Below are 26,294 nucleotides of genomic sequence, written 5' to 3'. Positions count from 1 at the left end.
TTTTGAACTGGTTACCCTGCATTTAGCTATATAACAGGACATTGACTTACTGAAATCTCAGGAACCTCAATATTGTGTCACATGTCTCATTAGCAATGTAAAAATCTGTTCCCGGGCAGAAGTACTAACTGCTGCCAAAATGAACAACTCTCTGTCATACAAATGCACTGCAGGAGTCAGCTACTGTAAGTCGTATTATGAAAAGTTTCCTTTAGGGACTTCCCTACCGGTCCAGTGGGTAAGATTCCACGCTCCCAATGCAGGGGGCCCAGGTTCAATCCCTGGTCAGAGAAATAGATCCCTCATGCCACAACTAAGAGGTCACATGCTGCAACTAGGTGTCCACATGCCGCAACTAAGAGCCCATGTGCCACAACTAAGACCCAGAGCAGTCTAAATAAATAAATAAACAAATAAATATTAAAAAAAGAAAGAAAAGTTTTCTTCAGTACAGGGTGCAAGAGGCAAGTGCATTTATTTTCCTATGTGGTTGGATGCAGGCAGCCTTAGAAATGGGTTCTGTTTTTTAAAGGGTTAATTCATAAACCTATTGTTTGCAACTGAAAAGGCATCTTCCAATAGTGACAGTGCCACAAGCCCAGGTTAGGTTCCCAAAATCACCCGTGAAAATCTACTGAAAGCAAAGCTGAAATTTTATAATTTAGAGCCACTAATCTACCTAAGCAGCCCTCTGTCCCAGCACTGAGTTCCTTAGGCCTCCAAAATTTGAGTTACTGCCAAGATAGTGAAGAGCTGATGGGGCATGAGTGGAAGAGTGCACGGCATTCCCAAAGGTGGAGAGAATAAAAAAAGGAGTTCCATGGCTCCTACTATGTTCACTGAGGTCATTGGTAAATCAGAGGTGATCTGTATTTTACTGACCTTGTACTTCCCATTATACAGTTCTCTATCTCAATTGCCTCCATAAAGATCTTAGGTGTTTGCAATTGAAAAACTTTGTCCTTAAAAATTTAAGAATTTATGGCTATAGCTAGAGCCCCCAGAAATGGTTATATAGGTTTATTCACTGGGGGGAAATGCATAGCACAAGTTGCTTGGCATCATATACAGATGGTTTTTAACATTTGTTACCTTGATGTTGTATTTGGTGAGTAGTTGGACTCTGTAGTTTGTTTGCATTTGTTTGATCATAACCAAATCCCAGGCCTTCATGAGGATTCTAGAAAATCAGAATTATGGCTTCATGGAGCTGAATCATGTACTGTGCCCTGGAGAATAATTCCCTCATTGTGCACTGACTCAGGGGGAAGACAGTCTCAGACCCATCTGTGTCTGATAGGGTGGGGTGGTGCAGTCTGTGCGTCAAATTTCTGACATACACACTCCCAGGTGCAGTCTCTACCAGGCTATGGTAACATTTTTTCAAAGCCGGTACCACAAGAAAGGGGGTATTCTTGGAGTAGACTGAAGGTTGATCAAGTGAGTAAAGAGTGATTCTGGATATATGTCTAAGTACTTCAACACTGCCGTAGAACTTAGTATGTATGCTGTGTATTATGTGCCAATACATTTAATTAGAAATAAGTGTAGTGCTCACTTCGGCAGCACATATACTAAAATTGGAATGATACAGAGAAGATTAGCATGGCCTCTGCACAAGGATGACATGCAAATTCGTGAAGTGTTCCATATTTTTGATGGGTGATGCCTTAGAGGGCCAGGACAGGGAGGGTGGGAGGGAGTCACGGGAGGGAGGAGATATGGGGATATATGTGTAAATACAGCTGATTCACTTTGGTGTACCTCAAAATCTGGTACAAGAGTGTAAAGCAATTATATTCAATAAAGAGCTTAAAAAAAGAAATAAGTGTAATGTTTTATATGCTAAGAGTTATTGGTGTTTCAGATATTAATCTCCACTCTTGAGGAATTCATAGTCTAGCTATGCAGACATGTGGGCCAATAATTATCATGCAATGGGATATATGCTATAATAAAAATATGTTCCCAGAGGAGGGAGAAGTTAAACTTTGAGGAATGTTAGGAAAACATCATAAGGGCTGTGTCATCCAATTTATACCTTGGGAAAGATATAGGATTGCTGTAGATGTTAAAGGAAGTGGGGGACATATTGGCTAGAGACAGTCATATAAGCAAATATCTGGAGGTAGGATGAATCTAGCCTGCTTGGGAAAGAGTAAGGCCCCCTGGCATGGCCTAAATTTAATGAGAGACAATGAAGCTGCAAAGGTAAACATGGGCTAAAGTGTAAAGATTCTTTCATGCTATATGCCATGCTAGGAAATTTGGAATTTAGTCCATTAACAATGGAAAGTCATGAAGGTAAGATGCTGGCTAAAGGTCCTGCTAGATAATTTGATGATAGAATATTAAGGAAAGTACAAGAGACCATAGACTGGAACTATCTGGATTTGGAGCCCCTTGGGAATGGCTGCATCTGCTCTTTAGGTCCTTCTAGGGAGCAAAGAAGCCTAATTCTTGGAGCTGAACTCAGGTGTCGCCAAAGGCTGTCAAGTCATTTCCGTCAATGGAATAAAGACTCATCCCTTTCAGATTCACATTTGAGATGTGATGACGTTTCCCAGGAAAAGGTCCAGATTTTCTGCATCTGCCTCTTAGCAAACTTCTTTGACTGCCCAATAAATTTCCTCACATCCAATAATGCAAGCCTCCTCTTCCCTCCCCTCCTCTCCCCTCCCCTCTACTTCTCTCCTCTCCCCTCCCCTCCTTTCCTCTTTCTCCCTCCTTCTCTTTCTCATGTCTGGCAACTCTGATGAACCAGAGGAACACACAGGTTTTCTAGAAGTTCTTTAAGTAATCTTTCATGGAACAAACATTTGTTGAACATATTCTATGTGTCAGGTCCTGAGTGAGGCCTTCTGTACAGTGCTAAACAAGAGTGATATGATTGGCCGGTGAAGTTCGAGGAAGCATAATTTATTCATAAGTCCTTCATTTTGCTCTGTCATTTTTTCCTGTGTAATACATATGCTTCAATAGAGCCCATTCATGATCTGACTTTTTGTGTATATCTTCTTCTACAAATTCTGTAATTCTGACCACTTGCCAACTTGTCCCAGCTCCTTTAGTCAATCCTGTACCAGATCTCCTTCCCCTAATCCTACCTTCTGGTCCTTCCTCATACTTTCTTCCTGCCCAAAAGTCCCTTCTCTCTGCCCCAGTCACCATTCAAGTGAACCACTTCCATGTTATCTTTCTGAGGGCTAGCATCCTTGTTGATTTCTTTGGGATATAGTTTAAGTTTGTAGTTAAGAATCTGAACTCTATATTTAGGAGTGTGGTTAATTCTAGGAAGAGAAGGAAGAGGTATGATTAGAGAGGGCATGTTCAGCAGACTTCATCTATTAGTAACAGGTCTCAAGCTGGATGATAGATATACATGTATTTTTTTAAACATAGTTCTCTATATCTTTTTGTATGACTGAATTATTTCACAGAAGAAAAGGAATGTCATTCATTAAGTGTGTACTTTGTAGAAGTTATTTAACTTCTTTATGCATCAATGCCTCATTTGTAAAATGGATATGATGATAGTCTCCACTTTATAGAAAGTTGTGAGGGTTAACAATATAAGTTAATGCCTGCCAGGTATTTACAAAGTGTTTGACATGTAGGAATCATTCAATAAATATTAGCAACTATTGTCATCTCTCTCTTCCTCCTGAACTCCCTAGAGTACTTTTGCTGTAAATTATATAATTCAACATTTAACTGACCCTAGCTAGTCTTTTCTCCCCAGTGATGTTGTAAACACAGTCATGGCAGGTACTGTGTGCTATCCTTCTTCATTTGCTTTGTAGCACCCCAAGTATATTCGAATACGTTAGGAAATACTTATAGGTTGATTGATTGGAATGGTCTTTTCAAGAATTAACTATATGACCCTCATGGTTTTTTACTCATTTATGTCTGAATATTAAACAAGAAGCCCGTGCGTGTTTGTTACCTTCCTCCTGTAACATGACCCATGAGACAGCCACTTTGGGCTCAAATTTGAAATATGTGTATCAGCAGAGGACACACTCATTCACAGGCTTTCCGAAGCCCACCCACCACTTCCTTTTTCCATTGAGTACTGGAACATCACCCAGTAATTCAGTGAGCGTGCTCACCTCCCTGTTCTCAAAGAAGTATTTCTGAGGGTTATAATCTTCTGTTTCACACTTGAAGGAAAATCTGAGCTAACCAGTTGCTTCAGAGCCAAATTCTATTGGTGATAATCATCTCACTCTTGGTTAGACTATTTTAGGAGTTGCTTAAACCCACAGTGTGGGTTCCAGGGAATAGAACAGAACCAAAATCTCATCAGGAACTTGCTGCAGGGCATCACTTTACCCAGCAATAATCCATCTCCCAAACGGCTGCCTGTCTCTGGTGTGGATTCAATCCAACCCAAACAAAGGGGATTCAGGAGACTGGTATGAACCCCAAATGCGTGCTTGCCAATGACTCCATTCATCACAGGGGACTCGAAGGTTCTAGGAGGCCAAGTATTTCCACAGATGTTCTTGTCTTGCAGGTAAGAAAACTTAGGAGATCAAGGTCTCTGTCTCCAGGCCTTTTAGTTAGAGTTTGGTTCCTTCTAGTCCGGGGTTCAGTTCATCTAATTTCAAGCAATGTGTTTAGTTGAACTGCCTTTGCTGGGGTTCATGACTGGGCAGCAGGGGAGAGAGTGGCAAAAGGGAAAGGCAAGGGGACAGAATAATGAAGATAAATAATTTCAAGAAGATACCCCACTCAGTGTGATAATTAGGTCTCTGAATTGTGTCTCTAAATGGATTATAAATTATGCTAAAATGATAAAATTGAAGGACACTCAAATGAGTCATACTCAATTTTATATAATGACTCTATTGCCTACAAAGTAGAAGAAGCATTTTAAGATAGAAACAGATGGTGTAAATAAAGGTCGTGTGCAGCTTAAATCATAAATGCTTCATATCCTCCAACTTCCCTCATCTCTGCCTCCTTCCTTATCTTCTAAACTGCACCCCAGTTACATTGAAAACAGACACCGCACATCACCAACAGAAACCACAGAGACCTGTCTAGGCTGGGAATTCCATGCAGTCAGGCCTGACTTCTGTCAATTACCCCAGATGCTAAACTAATTGGCTTGATGCTCAGATGAAAGAATCTAAGTCTAGAAGGCAGGAAAAGGCCCCCTCCTGTGACCAAAGCCATTAAACCTCAATTAGGACATAGACAGGGAAGGTGTAGATGAGTCTGGGGTAATTACCAGGCATTGTCTGACAGCTCAGTTCCTGCAGCCTGGGCCAGAGCAGATGATTTGGAAACCCGATCCCTAGACAGCTGCAGACGGTGCAGGCTGATTGCACGCTGCCAGCTGGACCTCCCCACCAGGGGCAGCTCTCTGCAGTGTGTGGCCCCTTACAACATATCACTAGATGGTCAAGCACACAGAGAGCCACCCAGGGGCAAAGATCTATGGATTTCAGCCCAGGAGACAACTGTTGAATGGAGGGGTGGTGCTCCTTATTATGCTTCAGAACTGTCTCTACAAAATCCCTTCTAGCTGTGCGTCTGATGAATTAGAAACTACCTAGAGCTTCCCAGGTGGCACAGTGGTTAAGAATCTGCTTGCCAATGCAGGGGACATGGGTTTGATCCCTGGTCTGGGAAGATCCCATGTGCTGCAGAGCAACAAAGCCTGTGTGCCACAACTACTGAGCCTGTGCTCTAGAGCCCATGAGCCACAACTATTGAGCCCACGTACCACAACTACTGAAGCCCACACGCCTAGAGCTCATGCTCCACAACAAGAGAAGCCCAAGCACTGCAACAAAGAGTAGCCCCTGCTTGCCACAACTAGAGAAGGTCTGGGCACAGTAACAAAGACCCAGCACAGCCAATAAATTGATTAATTAAAAAAAAAAAAAGAAATTTCCTAAAGACTGCATTGCTCTCATCCTAGGTTCTTGGAAACATTTGAATACTAGCTGGCTCAGGCTGCTTGCTAAGGCTTCCTGAGGTTGAAGTGATTCCTGCCTCCCACACTGAAAGTGCATTAAGGACAGGGAGGGGGCCATTCTTGGTGTTATGGACTGAATTGTGTGCCCCCCAGATTCATATGTGGAGGTCGAAACCCCCAGCATGTGAGAATGTAACTGTGTTTGGAGGTAAGGTTGGAAGAGGTTAAGTTAGAATAGGGCTGTTAAGGGTGGGGCGCAAATCCAATATGATTGGTGTCCTTACAAGAAGAGGGAATTAGGACACACACTGAGGGATACTAGATGCACATGTACAGAGGGAAGACCATGTGAAGAGTCATCCAGGTGGTGGCCATCTATAAGTCAAGGAGAGAGGCCTCAGGTGAAACCAACCCTGCAGGAACCTTGATCTTGAACTTCCTTCTACTGTTTAAACCACCCAGTCTGTGGCACTTTGTTAGAGCTCCAAGAAGACTAACACACATGGGCTTATTAATTCACTCAAGAGATATTTGTTGAACATTTATTATGTGCCAGATATTGTGTAGTTGCTGGCAGTACAGAGCTGAAAATCACAAACTGGCTCCCTGCTGTCATAGAGCTTGCATTTCAGCGGGAGGGACAGGTCACTAAAAAGGTAAGTGAATGAATAAGTTAATTGTAAAGAGTGGTAAGTGTGATGAAGGAGCCAGAACAGGATCATGTAAGGGAGAGTATGTGGGGGCAGATTTAAATAGGGCATTCGGAAGGGCTTTCCAATGGTGATATTAAAGCTGGAACTGAAAAATGGGAAGATATTAGATGTGCAAAAATCTGGGGAGAAGAGTATGCAAACATCCTGGGGCAAATTAATGTCTTTGAGGGACAGAAAGAGTGAGAGAAAAGTGGTTAGAGATGGATTTATATCAACTGGAAGAAAGGACTAGAATGTCCTGAGGAAGACCTCTATACACAGCCCTGCCCTTCCCAAGTTGGAGACGTTGGTTGAAGGTCATAAGTTAAAGGAGGCACATGTGAAGGTGAAAAGACACTGAGCAGAATCCTGAGAATTGAATCTAAGCCCCAGGTGCTTGGTTGGCCTAGACCAGTGGCTCTCAATCCGATGAGAATCAATGCTTTGTTTTATACCAAATATTTCATCAGACCCCATTCATTACCCTGAAATCATCATAAATAATATAACCTATCTGAATATATAATTTAAAAAAAATTTTATTGGAGTATAGTTGATTTACATGGTTGTGTTAGTTTCGGCCAAGTGAATCAGTTATACATATACATATACTCACTCTTTTTTTTTTTAAGCTCTTTATTGGAATATAATTGCTTTACACTCTTGTGTCAGTTTTTGAGGTACATTAAAGTGAATCAGCTGTATTGATACATATATCCCCATATCCCCTCCCTCCCGCGACTCCCTCCCACCATTTTAGATTCTTTTCCCATATAGATCATTACAGAGTATTGAGTAGAGTTCCCTGTGCTATACAGTAGGTCCTTATTAGTTATCTATTATATATATAGTAGTGTATATATGCAAATCCCAATCTCCCAATTTATACCCCTCCTTACCCTTTAGTAACCTAATTTTGTTTTCTATATCTGTACCTATTTCTGTTTTGTAGATAAGTTCAGTTGTACTCTTTTTTTCAGATAACACACAATTTAAAAAAATCAATATAATGCCCTAACTATAATAAAAGAGAAACATTTAAAATAAAACAATTTCAATACATAATTATGCAGGCACAAATAGTGTGAAAATAAAGTAGTGAGCTGCTGGCAGGTAGAATCACTGTGAATGTGAGAGCTACAAATGCAGGCTGAGACCTAGTTTGGTTCATCAATATTTATTTTTAATCATTAATAGTCTAGAAAGTTTTCTTTGAGCTTTATAACTTGTTATGGTAATGTCATGTAACTTTTAGGAGTTTTGACAAATTGCGGGAAATTTCTATCAAGCTTCTTTCATTTATGAGCTTTAAGATATCTTGGTGTTTCAGGTTTTCTTTTGCAATGACTAATTTTCAATGCTCTCTGAACTGTCAACACTCATTAATCACTTTCCATATCCTTTAGGTGCCGGGCACTCTAGGACACATACACATCCCAGGAGGACTCTTGGCCCTGAATCTATATCACAGTTCAGGTGATGAGGAGCATTGGGAATTTTCTGAAAGCCGATCTGACCCTGGAATTAACTATATGTCTAAGTGTTTGTGAATCACATAAGCGTATTCTACAAAACCTAACCCTTAACTTGACTTCCCTTATGCTGGATCACAAAAAATGCCTATGACCTGACAGGAGGGCAAGTGTGACAGACCAAGATAGAGTGGAAAAAGAGATTGGCCTTAACCATTTAAGTATTTTACTTTTGCAAGATTTAAGAAACCCTATGACCATGTGAATGCTCTGTGGGTCTTTGTGGGCATGCATATCAGAGACCCTGGACTTGAAATTTCACTAGCTTCACTATGAACGTCTCTCTACTCCTACTCAACTTCCTTGTACTTCTGACCCCAAACCAACAATACATATATACATGTATTTCTTCAGAAAATGGATGGGGGTGGGGAGCATATATAGTCTCACGTTAGTGTTTCTGTTTTCTTTAGTTAAATACCCAGAAGTGGAATTACTAGATCACATGATCTATGATTGCTAGTTCTATTTTTAGTTTTTGGAGGAAACTCCATAATGTTTTCCATAGTTGCTATGCCAATTTACATTCCCATCAACAGTGCACAAGTGTTCCCTTTTCTCAACATCCTCACCAAAACATATTATTAATTGTCTTTTGATACTAGCCATTCTGAGGAGTATTAGGTGCTATCTCATTGTGATTTTGATTTGCATTTCCTTAGTGATCAGCAATAAGCATCTTTTCATGTGCCCATTGACCATCTTTATGTCTACTTTGGAGATATGTCTATTGAGGTTCTTTGCCTGCTTTTCTAATTGGATTGTTTTCTTGCTATTGAGTTGTATGAGTCATTTATATATCATGGACATTAATCCCTTATCAGCTATATGATTTGCAAATATTTCCTCTCATTCAGTAGGTTGCCTTTTCATTTCATTGATGTTTGGTGTGCAGAAACTTTTTAGTTTGATATAGTCCTACTTGTTTACTTTTGTGTTGTTATATTGCACTTGGTGTCATATTAAAAAAAATCCTCACTGAGACCTGCGCAAGGAGCTTATAACCTATATTTTCTTCTAGGCTAGGAGTTTTGTGGTTTCAGATCTTACATTCAAGTCATTAATTAACTTTGAGTTATTTCTGTGTATGGTGTAAGATGCTGGACCAGTTTCATTGTTTTGCATGTGGCTGTCCAGTTTTCTAGTATCATTTATTAAAGATACCGTCCCTTTCCCCATTGCATATTCTTGACTTCTTTGTTGTCTATTAATCGACCATATGAGTGTGGGTTAGTTTCTGGGCTCTCTATTTTGTTCCGTTGATCTATGTGGCTGTTTTTATGCCAATACCATACTGTTTGATTATGATAGCTTAGTAACATAGTTTGAAATCAGCTTCATTCCTCTTTCTCAAGAATGCTTTGACTATTTGGAGTCTTTTGTTGTTCTATACAAATTTTAGGTTTGTTTTCTCTATGTGAAAAAATTGAATTTTGACAGGGATTACATTGACTCTATAGATTGCTTTGGGTAGTTATGAATGATTAAACAATATTAATTCTTCCAATCCATGAACATGGAATATCTTTCCATTTATTTGTGTCTTCTTCAATTTCTTTCATTAATATGTTATAGCTTTCAGTGTGTAGATCTTTCCTGGTTAAATTTCTTTCTAGGCATTTCATTTTTTGATGCAATTATAAATGGGACAGCTTTCTTAATCTCTTTTGGATAGTTCATTACTACTTTATGGAAACACAACCAAAATTTTACATTGATTTTGTATCTTGCAACTTTACTGAATTCATTTGTTAGTTCAAACAGTTTTTTGGTGGCATCTTTAGGGTTTTCTATATATAATATTATGCCATCTGCAAATAGTGACAGTTTTTTCTTCCTTTCCAATTTGGGTGCTTTTTATTTCATTGCCTTGCCTGATTGTTCTGGCTAGGACTTCCAATATTATGTTGAATAAAAGTGGTGAGAGTGGGTATTCTTGTCTTGTTCCTGACTCTTAGAGGAAAACTTTTGGCTTTTCACCATTGAGTATGGTATTATCTATGGGCTTGTCATACATGGCCTTTATTGTATTGAGGTATGTTTCCTCTATGCCCACTTTGTTGAGAGTTTTTATCAAAAAATGGATGTTGAATTTTGTCAAATGTTTTTTCTGCATCCACTGAGATAGACTTTTTATTCTTCATTCTGTTAATGTGGTGTATCACATTGATTAATTTGTGGATGTTGAACCATCCTTTTATCCCTAGAATACGTCCCACTTGATAATGGTGTATGAACTTTTTAACGTATTGTTGAATATGATGGTTTGCTAGTATTTTGTTGAGGATTTTTGCATCTATGTTTATCAGGGATATTTCCTGTAAATTTCTTTTCTAATGGCATCCTTGTTTGGTTCTGGTATCAGGGTAACACTGGTCCTGTAAAGTGAGTTGGGAAGCATTCCCTCTTCTTCTGTTTTTTGGAAGAGTTTGAGAAGGATTAGTGTTAATTCTTCTTTGAATATTTGATAGAATTCACCAGGGAAGCCATCTGGTCCTGACTTTTGTTTCTTGTGAGGTTTTTGATTACCAATTCAATCTTTTTATTAGTAATTTGTTCATATTGTCTATTTCTTTATCATTCAATGTTGAAAGGTTGTATATTTCTAGAAATTAATACCTTTTTTTCTAGGTTGTCAAGTTTGTTGGTGTATAATTATTCACAGTAGTCTCTTATGATCCTTTGTATTTCTGTGGTATCATTTATAATAGCTCCCCTCATTTATAATATCTCCCCTTTCATTTCTTAGTCTATTTGTTTTCATATTATCTTGTATCCTTGTATTAATAGAGAGGTGTCATCTTTCTGGTCCATCCTCTCCACTTGTACTCTGCATCATGTTCTTCAATTATCTTTCTTTTTCCATCTTCAACTAATCCCAGCCAATTGGTTGTTGCTCTTAGCCTATAAATAAACTCAAAATCTCTCTAAGCTTAAAACAAAGTTCTTCTTGATCCTGAATACACTTCCAGTCACTTTTCTATTTAATTTTCATTTTATAGCCAAAATTCTTTTAAAAAAATGATTGACACTCTCTGTCTCTATTTCCTTACCTACAATTGCCCCCTCATATAGTCAAATATCCACCCATTCCATAGCATTGACACTCCTTCCTTCCAAGTTTCTAACTAGAAGGTTTCTAACAAGAACTGTCCAAGAATCTTCTACTTTCCAAATTTAAGGAGAACTTTACTCTTTAATTTACTTGATGTACTTGTGCATTTAGCACTGTTGGTCAGTCTCTTATTTTTAAGTCTCTTACATTTGTTGGTTTATGTATGTGTTATCTATATTGTTCCAGAAATAATGTAAAGTGTCCTGTCAAATTACAAATAATTTAAAAAGATAAAGTAAAAATTGTAAAGTGTTTTAGAGGTTCTCTAGGCATTTAACATATGTACTTAACAAACTGTAAAGGTAATCAGTATTGTTATCTCTCTTCAGGTAATAGAATGATCTAAGAACACTCCAAACAGTCTCATCAAATTTGTATGCATCTTTTGGTCCTTTATCTCAGTTTTATCTTTTTTAACCTATAAATATATATTAGTGTTGTTTTTAAGGAATAAATAATTTATATTTACCTACATACTTAGTTCTTTGTACTTTTTTTTTTTTTTTTGTATCTCATGCCTTCCATCTGGAGCCACTTCCTTCTCCTTTTTGAAACATGTATTTTAGAAGTTTCTTAAATATAGCCATATTGATGTCAAACCATTATTTTGCTTATCTGAAAATTTCATATTTTGTCCTTATTCTTGAAAGAGAATAAACAACCCTAGAATGACAACTTTGTTTTCTCAGTACATTGAGTATATTATTTTACTGTCTATTTTTACTGAGAATTCAGATGTTGGTCTCCCTCTTTCTTTATGAATGTTCTTTTCCCTCGGTCTACTTTTAAGATGTTTTCTTTGTCTTTTGTATATTGCATATCACTACTGTGTCTTAAAACACATTCTGCTTGAAATTTGTAGCTTGCCTGGAATTAAAGATTGGTTTCTTTAATCAATTCTTTAACATTTTAGCCATAATATCTTCAAATATTACCTCTCTTTCAGCCGCTTACTTGCCTCCTTCCATAAATTTGAATAGTAATATTGTGGACTTTTTATTGTATTTTTAATACATCTTTCATTTCTTTAATACATTAAATATCTTGTTGTTGCTCTTTGCTTGATAATTTTAGAATATATAATCTTTGTTAACATGAGAGCAGATCTCTATTTCTTTTCTTTTTTTTAATCTGCACTATATATATATATTTTTTTAAGAACTTTTATTGAGATACAGTTGACATACAATAAACTGCATATATTTAGAGTGTAAAATTTGGTGTTTTTTTTCTTATTAGTAATGTATATATGGCAATCCCAATCTTCCAATTCATTCCCCCCCAACCCTCCCTGAGATCTCTGCTATTTCTGTTGATTATTGTTTCAGTGTGATGTTTACTTTGTGTTTTAGTATTTTGTGGTTTTGTCTTACAATGATTTTATATTCAAACAATGTAAAGTCTAGTTTGCAATTCTGAATTCTTAGGAGAAACTTTTTTTCTCAGGGTGATATATTTTCCCCTTCTTACTGAAGAGAAGCAACTCAAACTAGGCAAAATTCTGGGTTTCCTCCTCTGCTGGGCTGATTTATTTATTTTCTCTCTTATACTAGGATCCTCATATTTCTACAGCATCTCCTATTAGACTCTTCCTCTTATTGTCTCCTACTTAGTGTACCCTACATGGCTATTATAATGAAAGCTCAAGGTCTCTGGAGTTCAATTGTTATTTCTCTAAGAAAGTGGGCCTCAGTGCCAGCTTGCCTCTCTGGATCCAAGCCTGCATTGCAATTTTTGCTTCTGGGGATTCCTTACTTACCAGTTCAGCAATTCATCTGAAAATATTTAAAAAATTTTGTCCATTATTTTTTTTTCCAGATATCTGGTCTGTCAAATTGTGGGAAATTCCAGACTCTCCTGATTTCTTGATAATTTTTCTCCCTTGGCTTGAGATCTCACTAATTTTTCCCTCTCGCTCTCTTTTCTTAGCCTTCTTCATTGGATCTTCTTTTTCTGCTCATCTCCCAAAGGTTAATGTCTCACAGTATTCTATCCTTTGCCCTTTTCTAATCTGCTTCGAAAACACATTCTGCTCATGCCTTCAGCAATCAGCTATACACTGATGCCTCCCAAGCCATGCAGTGTCTAGCCAGATCAATCTTTGGAGCTCTGGATCCTTGTGTCTAAAAGCCTGCTTTATTTGGCTTTACCCATGGCATCACAAGTGCAATGTGTCCAAAGTTCACTTAATCACCCTCCCCTCACCTTCTTTTTTAATTTTTTGTTTGGGAAAATGACACCAACATCCATCCTGTTAACCAACATAGAAATGTGGGAAGCATTACAGACTCTTCCCCCTCCTACATTCTCCCTATGCAATTGATCACTAAGTCTGTTGATTCTACCACCTTAAAACCTCTCAAGTATACCCGGCATCTCCATCACAACTCCCACTACCTAATTAATTAAAAGCTTCATCATTTCCCTCCTGGATTGATGTAATAGCCTCCTAAATGTCTGCCATCAATCCACAGTCTTCACTGGAGTCAAAGTAATCTCTCTAATACACATATGTGAACATCTTATAACCTGCCCCTTCCCCTACCTAAAATTCATCAATGACTCTCTATAAGGCACAAGATAAAATTCACATTCCAAGTTCATCTCTTCTAGTCCCTCTTAACCCAGACTAGAGACAAACTGAATCATTTGCAATTCCCCCAGCACATCATGCTTTCTACAGCTTTGTGACTTTGCACACACTATTTCCTTTGCTTAGAGTTTCCTGCTTATTATTCTTTGTCTGCCTTACATATTTTTACTTAATAGACACAATGTATATGTCTCTGTTAAGACAGAAATACTCTAAGTCTCCTTCCTACCCTACTCTCTTGAGTATTTTTCTCTGCATCCTTGGTTCATTCATTCAAGAAACATGTATTGAATCTGTATTATCTGTGTCTATCATCTCTTTATGGATCACTATGCATGATCCCGGGCCTTAGGAAAGTAATAAAAACCAAGAAACAATACTTTTTTACATTGTAGTGTAATAAATACCAAGATAGCAGAGAGCACAGTGAAGGGGAACCTGATCCAGCCTTGAATGGACAGAGAGGGTTGTTCATAAGTTGATGTAATTGCTTCCTCTTCTGATTCCCTATCTTTGATTTTCTACTCCCCTAGCAGCCAATCATTTGTGTATGAAATACATTAGCATATGGTTGGTTATGAAATTTTTTTTCTTTCATCAGCTTCAGTAGTTTTAATCAGCCTAGCCTCTGCTTGTTATTAACGCACTAGATATCATGATGCTCTAAGTAATTGTGTTCATATGTTCCAGTAGGGCTTTTCCAACCCTGGGAAAATAATGGCATCTGACCCAACAGGACTAGCAAAGACCAAACCCAAGAAATGAGATGAACATATATTGAGTTATATTTTAAGAATTTTTTGTACATTCATTTTTGTTTTATCCCAAAAAGGCACTGTCGAAGTGTATAAAAATATACAGTGTTCAATGGGATAAAATATATTATCAAGGGAATGAGAGTTAAGGGGAAATAAGAAAGGGGATATTACAAATCTGGAATAAGATTAGTAGTTGGAAGTACTAGAGAAAGGCAACAAATTTGACTCTGAGCTTCTTAACAGCCAAAACAAAGAAAGATCATGATTAGTCACAGTTCTCTGTAAGAAAAATAAAACAAACCACTTATTCAGAAAGAGCACAATTTTATCGAAAACTGATTCCCAAGGAATTTCTCCCATGAACGCATAAACTGCTATGTGATGTGGTAGACAATAGTCCTAACACAATCCTTTCAGTAGCTCCAATCATAGATGTAACGAGTCTGTCTTTCTTGTGGGTAGTTGGCATAATGCCAAAGAACAAGTCAGTAAAAGCTGTTCTACAAGGAGTAAATTTCAGTAAATCTTATGAAAAATTCCAAGACTTTAGAATCAAACAGCTGAGGATTGAGTCCTGGTTCAGTTAAACACAAAATGTGTGAACTTGATCCTGTTACTTCCTCTTCCTTAGTTAGATCATTTGTTAAAGCTGTGATGATAATACTACCTTTTTGGTTCTATACTTGGTTGAAATTCAGAATATGCAATAACAACAGTCAACCTCCATTAAACTCCTCCTCTATGCCAGGCACTGCTCTAAGCACTTCACATGGGTTATCTGATTTAATCCTCAAAGCAAGTCCATTACGTGGGAACTGTTATTCCCATCTACCAACTAGGAAACTTAAACTAGAGAGGTCAGGTAATTTGTTCAAAACCACAAAACTAGGGAAGAAGGGAGTTGAGATAATTAGCCCAGGCAGATAGATTGTGGAGTTCATCCTCTTAAAGCATTCTATTCTATAATATTATACAATTTTAAAGTATCTCTGGATAAAAATCATTTCTCACAACCAGAGTTTTAATAGCAGATTCATGTTAGCATTATCTTGTGATATTCTGGAAAACAGATTTTCTCTATGGCAATTAAGGTGAGATCTCTTTACTTTGCCAAAGGTAGTTTTATCAGGTTTCTCTAATAAACATCAAGGAGTCTGATAGAATAAATGGCAGGTTACCCTACAGAGCTCTAAGACCAGAAGAGTTAATCCTTGTGTTCTGCTTACTGTCTGTGGCAGAGCAGCCCTTTGCTGTCTACTCACCTCATTTATTCAGTTGACAGACAGCTGCTGGCTAATTGGCCTGCTGTGTTGCCTCTTTGGATGGTTTGTGCGGCAAGCCAAGTCTGGCAGGAGGCCTTAAACAAAGCTCACCCAGCGTGTCTTCAGCTGCACTAAACTCTAAAAATAGAAAGCTCAAGTTCTGCGGAATTGAGGAGTTGAACATCCAACCAGTCAATAGGTTTGTCATCTCAAGGGTGGCTTGTGTTTCCTACTAAGCCGGGGTTGAAATGACAAGAGGCAATCTTTTGAGCACTCGAGTCTAAACAGAATGGCACATAACTGCTATGTGCAGGGCCGAATCCCGGCTATAAATCATAACAACAGCCTGAAACTGAGCTATCACAGACCCCTAAATCTCCAAAGTGTGGCCTGGGTAAGCTATTAGGAGAAGTCGGCCTTTGCAGATATAAGGATTCCATGCCTCAATGCATAAGGCACTCCTTCCTATAACCCATTCCTTTGTCTCATCCAGACTTTTTTTCTTGGAATGTTCCTCTAAGCCTCATGACCCAATCAAAGGTTAAAGAGAGTTCCATTTTCCACACTACATTAGAGAAAAGTGGCAGCATGTCTGAGAGAGGCCGTATGTACCTATGTTTAAGTCAGCCTGCTTGGATAGACATCTCTGCTCCCTCCTTTACTGGGTATGTAAACTTGGACGAGGTATTTAATCTTCATGAGTTTCATTACCACTCTTAGCCTTGGTCTCATTATCTGTGAAACACGGGCAATAAAAGTACAAATTTCATAGAGTGGTTTTAAGACTAAAGTGAGATCATCCAAATAAAGCACTTAACATATGTTCTAGAGAAAATGCTCAAAGTTATTTCATCATCATGATTAATATCATGTATCATCTGGGGACATTTTAGTATACCCACACTGGAAACATTCAGGAGAAAAGTGGAGCAGATCTTGAGTTAACTTTAGAAATCCAAAATGATGCAGAGGGTGACAAAAGGAAACTCAATTATATTCAGGAGTGAAATAGTCCATAAAACACTACACTCTCCAAGGAAAGTCTTTTTCATTCTGATAATGGGGGATTTCCTGCTTCTCATTCGTGCACCTGAAGGGAAGCCTACTTATTAGCATACCTACCCATTTACACAAAGACTAGTCTTCTTTCCCTTATCCAGGTTGGTAAAACAAACATCCACAAGGCAGAGAAAACCCATAGCAGATATCAATACTAATTATCTTAGTCATAAATCTGAATGCAAAGTAAAAAACTATTTGAGAACAATGTACAGCAGTTAAGCAAGACACAATGAAGAAACATAACTGGCATTGGAGGAAATAGAAATAGTGCATAAGAAAGGAGAGAACTAGAAAAAAATTCTACCAAGTAACACTGGGAAAATTAAAAAAAACTATATCATCCAAACCAAGAACATATTGCTATGACAGAAAAAGAAAAATCAGAGGAGAAAAAGACATTTAGGAAATTAAAACATTAATGGGCCTGCAATCAATTTCCAAAAATTAGATGAAAGGGGTCAAGTAACAGAGTGGACATGGACAAAGAATATTAGTCATAGAGGAATTAAGTGGGTAAAACTGTCCAGAATATAAGGCAGAAGTTATTGGCCAGCAATCTGAAAAAACATAATGAACAGGAAAATTAATAACAATATGACAACCTGAAATAAAAATGCTAGATTATGCCAACAAAACTTTAAGCATAGGAACAATGGAGTAAGCATGCTGGTAGTCTCACATACTTTAGAAGGGATGCGTTGAGATGCTGAGTAATTATCCATTTTGTTTGAAAATACGGTGAAGTATGATTGATGAAAATTTACATATTATCATTAGAGGTATACAAATAAAAGGTGTAGTGTTTAAATCATTTATGAGAGAGAGAAAAAGAAAAAGAAAACTCAGACAAGAGAAGTAGCATAACCTGGAGGTTAAGATCATGGTCTCTAGGGTTAGATTGCTAATATCTGAGCCCTGGTTTGGCAATTTAGCAGTTATGGGACCTTGAACATTACTAAGTTCAAGTTATTGAATGTGACTAAGCCTTTCTCCACTTGCAACATAAATCATAGGGTTATTTTAAACATTAAATGATATAAAACCCAAAAAGTACTTGGAATATGGATTAGTACATTGTACATTGTAAAATATCCATACATGTCAGTTGTTAATTAAAAACCCCACAAATCACATTATAAATCAACAAAAAGGAAAAAACAGATATAAAAAGATTTCAAACTTAGAGAATATATATACTTATTTTTTCATCATTGAATTTGGAATGTAGATGAAACTGATGACTCTAGAAAAATATAAAGCAAGAAAACTGACTCCAGAATACATATAAAACCTGCAAAGAACAATAATCATAAAAAAGGTTGAAGTAATTATTAAGATCTACTTATCTTTACAGAAAAGTTTGAAGTGATTTTCCTGGCATGTTCTATTAAGCTTCAAAAAACATGTCATTTCTCTGTTATTTAAACTCTTTTAGAGCACAGAAAAATATGGAATATTTTCCAACTCATTTTTCAAAACTAGCATAATTCTGACACTATAACTGAACAGGAGAGTATCAAAAAGCTAATAGATAAATGTCACTCATGACCATAGATGTAAACATCATGAATAAATATATGCAAGTAAAATCAGGCAGCTTGTAAAATAAAGAGGAATATACTGTGCAAGAATGGCTCAACATAGGAAAAGTTGAGTATAAGGCAATGTTTTACATTTCTAGAGTAAAAGACCCCCAAAATACATAATAATCTTAATAGAGACCCCAATGCCTACCTGAAAAAAATCCTAATAAAAATGTAAAGGGGCTTCCCTGGTGGTCCAGTGGTTAAGACTCCCAGCTTCCACTGCAGGGGCAGGTTCCATCCCTGGTTGGAAACTAAGATCCCACATGCTGTGAGATGCTGCTTGGAAAAAAAAGAAAAAAAAAAAGGGAAAAAAAGAGAATATAAATAAATTATCTTTAGTTTGATAAAGGATAATTACCAGGAAACTACTGTAAACATCAAACTACAGCGTGAACTTCAGAAGCATTCCCGTTGGCAGTAAGAAAGGATAATACATGAGAGGCCACCAAAATGACATTTGTCAAGAGACAACTTGTTGACTGGAAAAATAAAAAGCATTGAGTCAGCCAGGATTTCCACAAAGCATTCTTATTCCATTCGTAACTTCCAAATGAGACTTGTGCATACATTTTAACCAAAGTAACTACCTGTTTGTGTGTGTGTGTGTGTGTGACGTTAAAAATGCTCCCTTCTAAGGAAGGAAAACTGTTCTTTAGGCAATGCTCATTTTTTTTTTTTTTTACATAATTGTAATTTGCTAAAACATTCCTATGGAGCATAGCTCACAGGAGGAAGTGATACTGAGTGAACAAATTCATAGTTGGCTTTTAGTGCATATTTTATTGCAGGAAAACAGTTCAAATGCACTCTTGGATGTTTCTGTGGGCTCTTATGCTGTGTGGAAGCCATGCAGTTGATACTGACCATGGGACCCAGAGTCTAATGTAATCATACTGGGAGTCAACAGACTCATGGAAAATTAAAAACAAGTCAAAATCTCTAAGGGGAAGTTTTGGGAACCAGCATAAGCTTTTAGAAATCTAAAATTTTTTTGACTTATAATTGAAACAGTATTAAATGATTTCCCCTTAACTGACTCATGGGATTAACTGACACTCTAGTCCCTCCGTAAAATCTAACTTCTGAAGCCCAAAGCACACTGAACTTCTAGGTGGTGAGTCACACTTCAGAATGCCCTCTTACTGCTGCTCTCACCAGTCGAGTGCAATGCTTGCATGATTACTCTCAAGTGTGTGGATGTCAGTTGTAATTGCTATTGGAATTAGGTAATTTAATTAAATAGTATGTAAACCCATCACAAACAATAATATAAAACAATTATTGTTTCTTTTGAAAACGAAGTTGAAAGTTTGGAAAGACTTAATTAAGGTAGGTGGCTACCATCTACCTTGTACATTCTAGGTATAAGTGTCCTGTGAGTTTTAGACCTTAAAATAACTTCTCCCAATCTGTCATGATGTCTAATTACTTTATCCATGTTATTCTTTATGGAGCAAAAATCAACTTTTGCTTTATAATTTTATAATTCCTTCCCCACCCCTAGGTCACAAATATATAGTCTTATGCAAGACTGGCTACATAAATTGTCAGCCCAATGCAAAATGAAAGTATGGAACACTTTGTGCAAAAATTATTAAGAATTTCAAGATGGTAACAGTAGGGCATTCAACCTAGCACTGGGCACTTCTGCGTATTGGCCCCTGTGCCTGTCCCATGCCCATGAAGCCAGCTGTGTTCTGATGTCATCTTCTGTGAATATAACTATTTTACTTTTCACATTTAAGGTTTTAATTTCTCTGGAGTGTACATTTGTATAAAGTGTAAAATAGTTTTTCATATTTTTTTCTTTCATACAGTGAGCAAAACTCCCCCAAGCCATCTACTAAGCAGCCTATTCTTTCCTCATTGTTTCATGGTACCATTCTTATCACATATTAAGTTTTTTTTAGTATAAATTTATTTATTTATTTATTTATTTATTTATTTATTTATTTATTTATTGGCTGCATTGGGTCTTCGTTGCTGCGCGCAGGCTTTCTCTAGTTGTGGAGAGCAGTGGCTTCTCTTGTTGTGGAGCATGGGCTCTTAGGCATGTGGGCTTCTGCAGTTGTGGTACATGGGCTCAATAGTTGTGGTTTGAGGGCTCTAGAGCACAGGCTCAGTAGTTGTGGCACACAGGCTTAGTTGCTCCACAGCATGTAGAATCTTCCCTGCCCAGGGCTCGAACCCATGTCCCCTGCATTAGCAAGAGGATTCTTAACCACTGCGCCACCAGGGAAGCCCTCACATATTAAGTTTTACATGGATCTCTCTGAGCTTTCTAGTCAGTTCCACTGATCTGTTATTTGCTTGTTCTTTTTTGTTTTTATTACTCTAGCTAGTTCTCACTTTTGACTAATTCGCCTTTGCTATTCATGGAACTTTATTCTTCATATATAATTTTAAAACAAATTTATTAAGTACCTGTAAAAATCTCCAGCAAGGATTGTGATGAGGATGGTGTTAAATTTGTTGATTAATTAGGTGAGAATTGGTATCTTTATAATATTTGTTTTTTCACCCAAGAACTTGGACTGTCCAACTAATCAGATTTTCTTTTAGATCCTTTATTAGGATGTTGAAATTATCTCTAGAAGCTTTGTGTACTTTAGGTTAAGTTAGATCTTGGATATTTTATTAGTTTCTGTAAATAATATATTTTTATAAAATATAAATGTTTTACATTTTCTAATTGATTATTGATAGTTTGGCAAAATGATCTTAAAAAACTCATCCTATATCCCACATTCTTTTATTACTGCTAAGAGTCTGGAGATTCTTTTTTTTCCCTATGTAAATAATCATATTATATGCAAATAAGTCCAGCTATATAACATGTAGGGCCCAGCACAAAATGCAAATTCATGGGCCTTTATGTAAAAAGCAGGAAAAAAGAGAAGAGCGGATAAGAATAGTAAAAATGTAAGATTTTTTTCCAATGGTCTTTCTTCTGGTTTGCCAAAGTATTTTACTTTCGCTATTGAATGTTGTTCTAAGTAGAGTGAAGATAAAATTTTTAATCATCAGCACAGATTTTACCATTCATCTTTATACTGTGCAATGCCAATTTACAATGCAAATATAAGAGCATTTAATTTGTATTCAGAATTACACAGTTCATTTTTTCACAGCTTATACGTGCATAGGGTACCAGAACAGTGGAAATGATATGCACAGAAACAACTCATCTATTTTTATTTCACTTCTCGGTATGTGCTGAGCATTCTACCAACACTCTCGGCCTTCTGTTTACTGATGGGTAAGAAAGGATTGAAAGGAAAAGGAACTATGTGTTGCCCTATCTTTTCCTTTTCTTCTGTGTCATAATTTTCAGCATGAGTGTTTAGTGAATACAGGGAAGTAACATGAATAAAAGGGTATAGTTTTCTTTAGCCAGTCACATTTCTTAGAACATCTTTGCCTTCCTTCTGCATTTAAAGTAAGTTCTGTGTTTGAACTGAAAGCACGTGTTCTCCCGGCTGTCAGGACCCCACTTACTGGGTCATCGATATCACACACTTACCTTTTACTTGTTGTGAGTGTTGCTGAGCTCCTGTGCATCAAGGGTGCTCCAGAATTCTGTGCACGTGAGGCATCGTGAACTCCATGTGCAAATGCAGTGGGAGAAAGAGTGTACTGCACACCACCCCTCTGATCCATGCATGTCCCATTGTCCTATTAGATTTCACTTAATAGTTCATAAACAAAATTATTCAGAATTCAAGCATGAGCAGAGCACTAAACCAAGCATGGGGCCCCTCTGAGTGAAGAGCCCTGTGCCACTGCAGAGGCGGCATGCCCGTGACGTTGACTCTTCTGCAAATAATGCCTGTTACATTTCTTCCCTTCCAATTCTTACACCTATTATTGCTTTTTTATTGCATCATATAATTTGCTGGATAACAGTGAGTATCTACTCCATTATAGATGTCAGATAATAGTAGCAATGATATTTGGCATTCTATTCTTGTTACTGATCAAATGTGTCTAAAATTTCTGTATAAAATAACATTTTTTGCTGCATTTCTGCTACATAACCTTTAGAAATAAAGTTTCTTCCTATTCCAAATTTGTTGCTATTTTTAAATTATAAATCCATATTGAGGTTTACTCAATATTTTTCCCCAACCAATTGACATAACCCTACGAATTTTCTCCTTAGCCTATTAATAGGGTAAATTGTATTGACTGAATTTTTTTCTTGTTAAACCATCCTTGCCTATGTGAGATAAATTTTACTTAATCTTGATGTAATTAAAAATACACTGTTGGATTTGGTTAGTTAATACTTCATTTAAGATTTTTGATAGCTATGTTCACATGGAAATGGGCCTGTGAAATAGGACTTTTTGTCTGATTTCCTTATTTGGTGTTAGAATCAAGACTAACTTATAAAATGAGCTGCACATCTTTTTCTTTTTTTTCTAATTTCTGGAAAATACTACATAAAACAAGAATAAATCTTCCAATTCAAAGTTTGCTAGCACTCATCTGTAAAGATGTCTGAAACTGAGGGTGTTAATGCTTATTAGACTATGTTTTCCATTTTTCTTCCTTCAATTTTGCCACATTCTATTTTTTCCAGAAATGTACAAGCATTATTATTCTAATACTTTTTGGTTTATAGTTCCATTCTTTCTTCTTTATTTTGTATCATCTTTCTATTAGTTTTGATAGAGTTTGTTTTTAATTAATTCTTTCAAAGAACCTGCTTATTTTTATTAATCTATTTTTTGTCTTTTTTCCATTTTTTCACTCATCCATTTTAATTAATTTTTATCTTTATCTTTCTTAAATCCTTCCTTTTTGTTTCATTGGGTAGAATTCCTTGTTAATATGTTTTCAACTTTTAAAATTTCATGATAATTGTATGTAAAGCTACAGAATTATCAATAATACAAATATCTTGGTGTGTCTTAACTACCTCAAAGAAATTCTTCACCTGTCCCTGCTCCATTATATTGACTTGTCTAAAATTTTAATTCTGATTGTTATGGATATGGTATCTCTTTCTCTTTCTGTGTTACTCTTTAAAAATTTTCCCACTTAAGTAAACCATCTATCTGATCAGCTTTAATTCTTATATCCCTAATAGCATCATTCTGATTTATTTATCCTTTTATTTGCATACTCTTTATGTTATCAAGCTCAAGTTTGTGTACCCAATGCACAATGAGGCCAAAATGTTGGAGTTTGGGGCAGAGAAAAGTGTATTGCAAGAGCCAAACAAGGAATATGAGTGGCTCATACTTAAAGGACCAGAACTCCCGAAGGCAAACTGTTGGGGGGAAGGCTGTAGATTGCATGACTTTCTTTTGATTGGTTCATGGTGAGGTACAAGGGTAACGTTCGAGGAATCTTATCCTCAGCCTGAACTTACCTTCCTCTACCTGGGTGGGGACTTTAGTTCCTGTAGAAGAACTCAAAGATATGTATCAGACTGTTATGAATATCCAGTGAGAAGGAACTAAGACAGCTCTACTGCTGCACTATTGTTTGTTGACTGCTTTTCCTTTGTTTCTGCATTCCCTCACTTCTCTAATTAGAAACTGTTTAGTGAAGTAAGTCAGACAGAGAAAGACACATATATGATATCACTTACATGTGGAATTTAAAACAATGGTACAAATGAACTTATTTACAAAACAGAAATAGAGTCACAGATGTAGAAAACAAGCCTATGGTTACCAAGGGAGAAGGGGGTATAAATTAGCAGACTGGGATTAACACACACTACTATATATAAAATAGGTAACTAATAAGTTATCTATTTTAAGGTATAATAAACTATACCTACTATATAGCACAGGGAACTCTACTCAATACTCTGTAATATCCTATGGGGGAAAAGAATCTAAAACCGGTGGATATATGTATATGTATAACTAATTCACTTTGCCGTACAGCAGAAGCTACCACAGAACTATAAATCAACTATACTCCAATAAAGTAATTAAAAAAAGAAACTGTTTGAATCTGCCCTTTGGAACTTAGGGAGGGTCTAGGAGGCTGAAATTTTTTTTCTGCAAACAAGAAGCAGAGGCATGGAAAGTCTTTTGTACCCTGGAGGGTTTTGCAGGGCCCTACTTAGTTTCATTTTCAGTAATTTCTTTCGAAGTGAGAATATGAAAGAACTTCTAAAGCCCATATACATGAGAATATTTTTATTACATCCTTATATTTAAGTGAAAATACCCCAAACATGAAATTTAAGATTCTAAGTCATTTTCCTTAGAAAAATTCTTTTAATTCTTGTATCCAAGTTGCTACCAAATAAGATGATATGTTTGACTTTTTCCTAAGTTATTTTTTCTTACTCTTGGAAGCATTTTGAATAATTTCTTTATCTTTGATATTTTTAGGTTTTATTATAGTACATTTAGGCATTCTGTGAGCCTTTTAAAACTAAATTACTTCATTTTTTGTTATTCTGAAAAGTTGATCATGATTTTTTAAAATGTTTTTCCCCTGTATTTATTTCTCTTATTTTGGTGCCCTCATTATCTGTACATTGATACTTCTACTTGTGCCCTCCATATCTTTTAGCCTTTCCTTTACATTTTGTATAAAAGAAAGTAATCTTTTCTTACTGTCTTCTGATTACCCAAGTCTAATTAATCCCAAAGCATTATTCATTCTGTATTGATTTCACCTGTTTGGATTCCTTATTTCAGCTATTACATTTTTTATACTTAATATTTCTACTTGTTTCTTGTTATGATTGCTTGTTTCTGATTTTTATTATTAATATCTTTGTCTATTGTAGTATTTTATTGTGTTTGTTTTATATTATTGGTTGTCCATCCCAACTTTTCTGTTACTAGAGGCTTGTGTTCTTTGGTTGGTTGTGTGTTTTTACAGTGGATACATTCCTCAGGCAAATAAGTATATCAGTCTGAAAACTCATGTTTCCCAGGGCGTGTCATGTACCCAATCAGGTAGCATTCTTCAGAGATGGGTAAAAAGGTTAAGTCATGTTATATCTGTCGCTCCTTGTAAATTAAAAGGGAGGGAAGATCATGATATCCAGTTTGGAGAGCCCTTGGTACTATGAAAACATCATCAACTACCTCCATTTGCTTTCATTCGACCAAGCAAATCTTCTGTTCCTGGATTTACCTTTAATCACTCATCAAATGACTTTATAATTACCAAGGTTGGGGAGTGGCTCAGATGGGAAAGAGATGTAGGAATAAATGTTCAAGGGTAAATAGTCAGGCATCTCCTGTTATCATCAGCTTGTTGACCCACAGAGTTTTTATACTCCCCTGAATGTACCTTGACAAGTGACCATGGCTTTACTGCTAATTTTTTGGCCTCAAGACATCCAATTACTGTCTCAGGCAAGAAGAGAATTTAAAAGCGCTTCTGAAAATTAGCCTCTCAGAGCTAGACATATTTACTTCTAACTTCTCTTCCGTGGTGTGTAGATACATTGTCCTCTGAAGTCAACTGACCAGCAAATTTGACATTCAAAGCTAATATAGACCTAAGTTGTTTCTGATGACTTTTTAATTTTGTCAGAAGGAAAGAATGCTCTGAAAAGCATTAAGGACAAACAATTTCAGGAAAGGAAGGGAGAAGCCCAACCCACAGAGCCGGCGAGTTAAGACTGAGACTGGACAAATGATTGGGGCATATCATCTGGCCAGGAATGAAAGGTAATTTAAGATTTTCCTTAGGACTGCTTGACCCAGAAGAGTCAGCTGGTTTTAGGAATAGCTGGTGTGGTATGTGGAAGAACCCATTCCAATTTATG

At 36.7% G+C, this 26,294-nt stretch overlaps 1 non-coding gene across 1 annotated transcript; it reads left to right on the top strand.

The window, feature by feature from the left end:
• Positions 1-1,550: 1,550 nt before the first annotated feature.
• Positions 1,551-1,657, top strand: LOC130850680 (U6 spliceosomal RNA). The gene has a single exon (XR_009053023.1). It is a non-coding gene; the product is annotated as a U6 spliceosomal RNA (small nuclear RNA).
• Positions 1,658-26,294: the final 24,637 nt, after the last annotated feature.

Source organism: Hippopotamus amphibius, chromosome 3, assembly GCF_030028045.1.
Source record: "Hippopotamus amphibius kiboko isolate mHipAmp2 chromosome 3, mHipAmp2.hap2, whole genome shotgun sequence".
In the NCBI taxonomy this organism is placed as follows: domain Eukaryota; kingdom Metazoa; phylum Chordata; class Mammalia; order Artiodactyla; family Hippopotamidae; genus Hippopotamus; species Hippopotamus amphibius.
The sequence above is the reverse complement of the archived record's forward strand: the minus strand, read 5'-3'. Positions and strand labels throughout refer to the sequence as shown.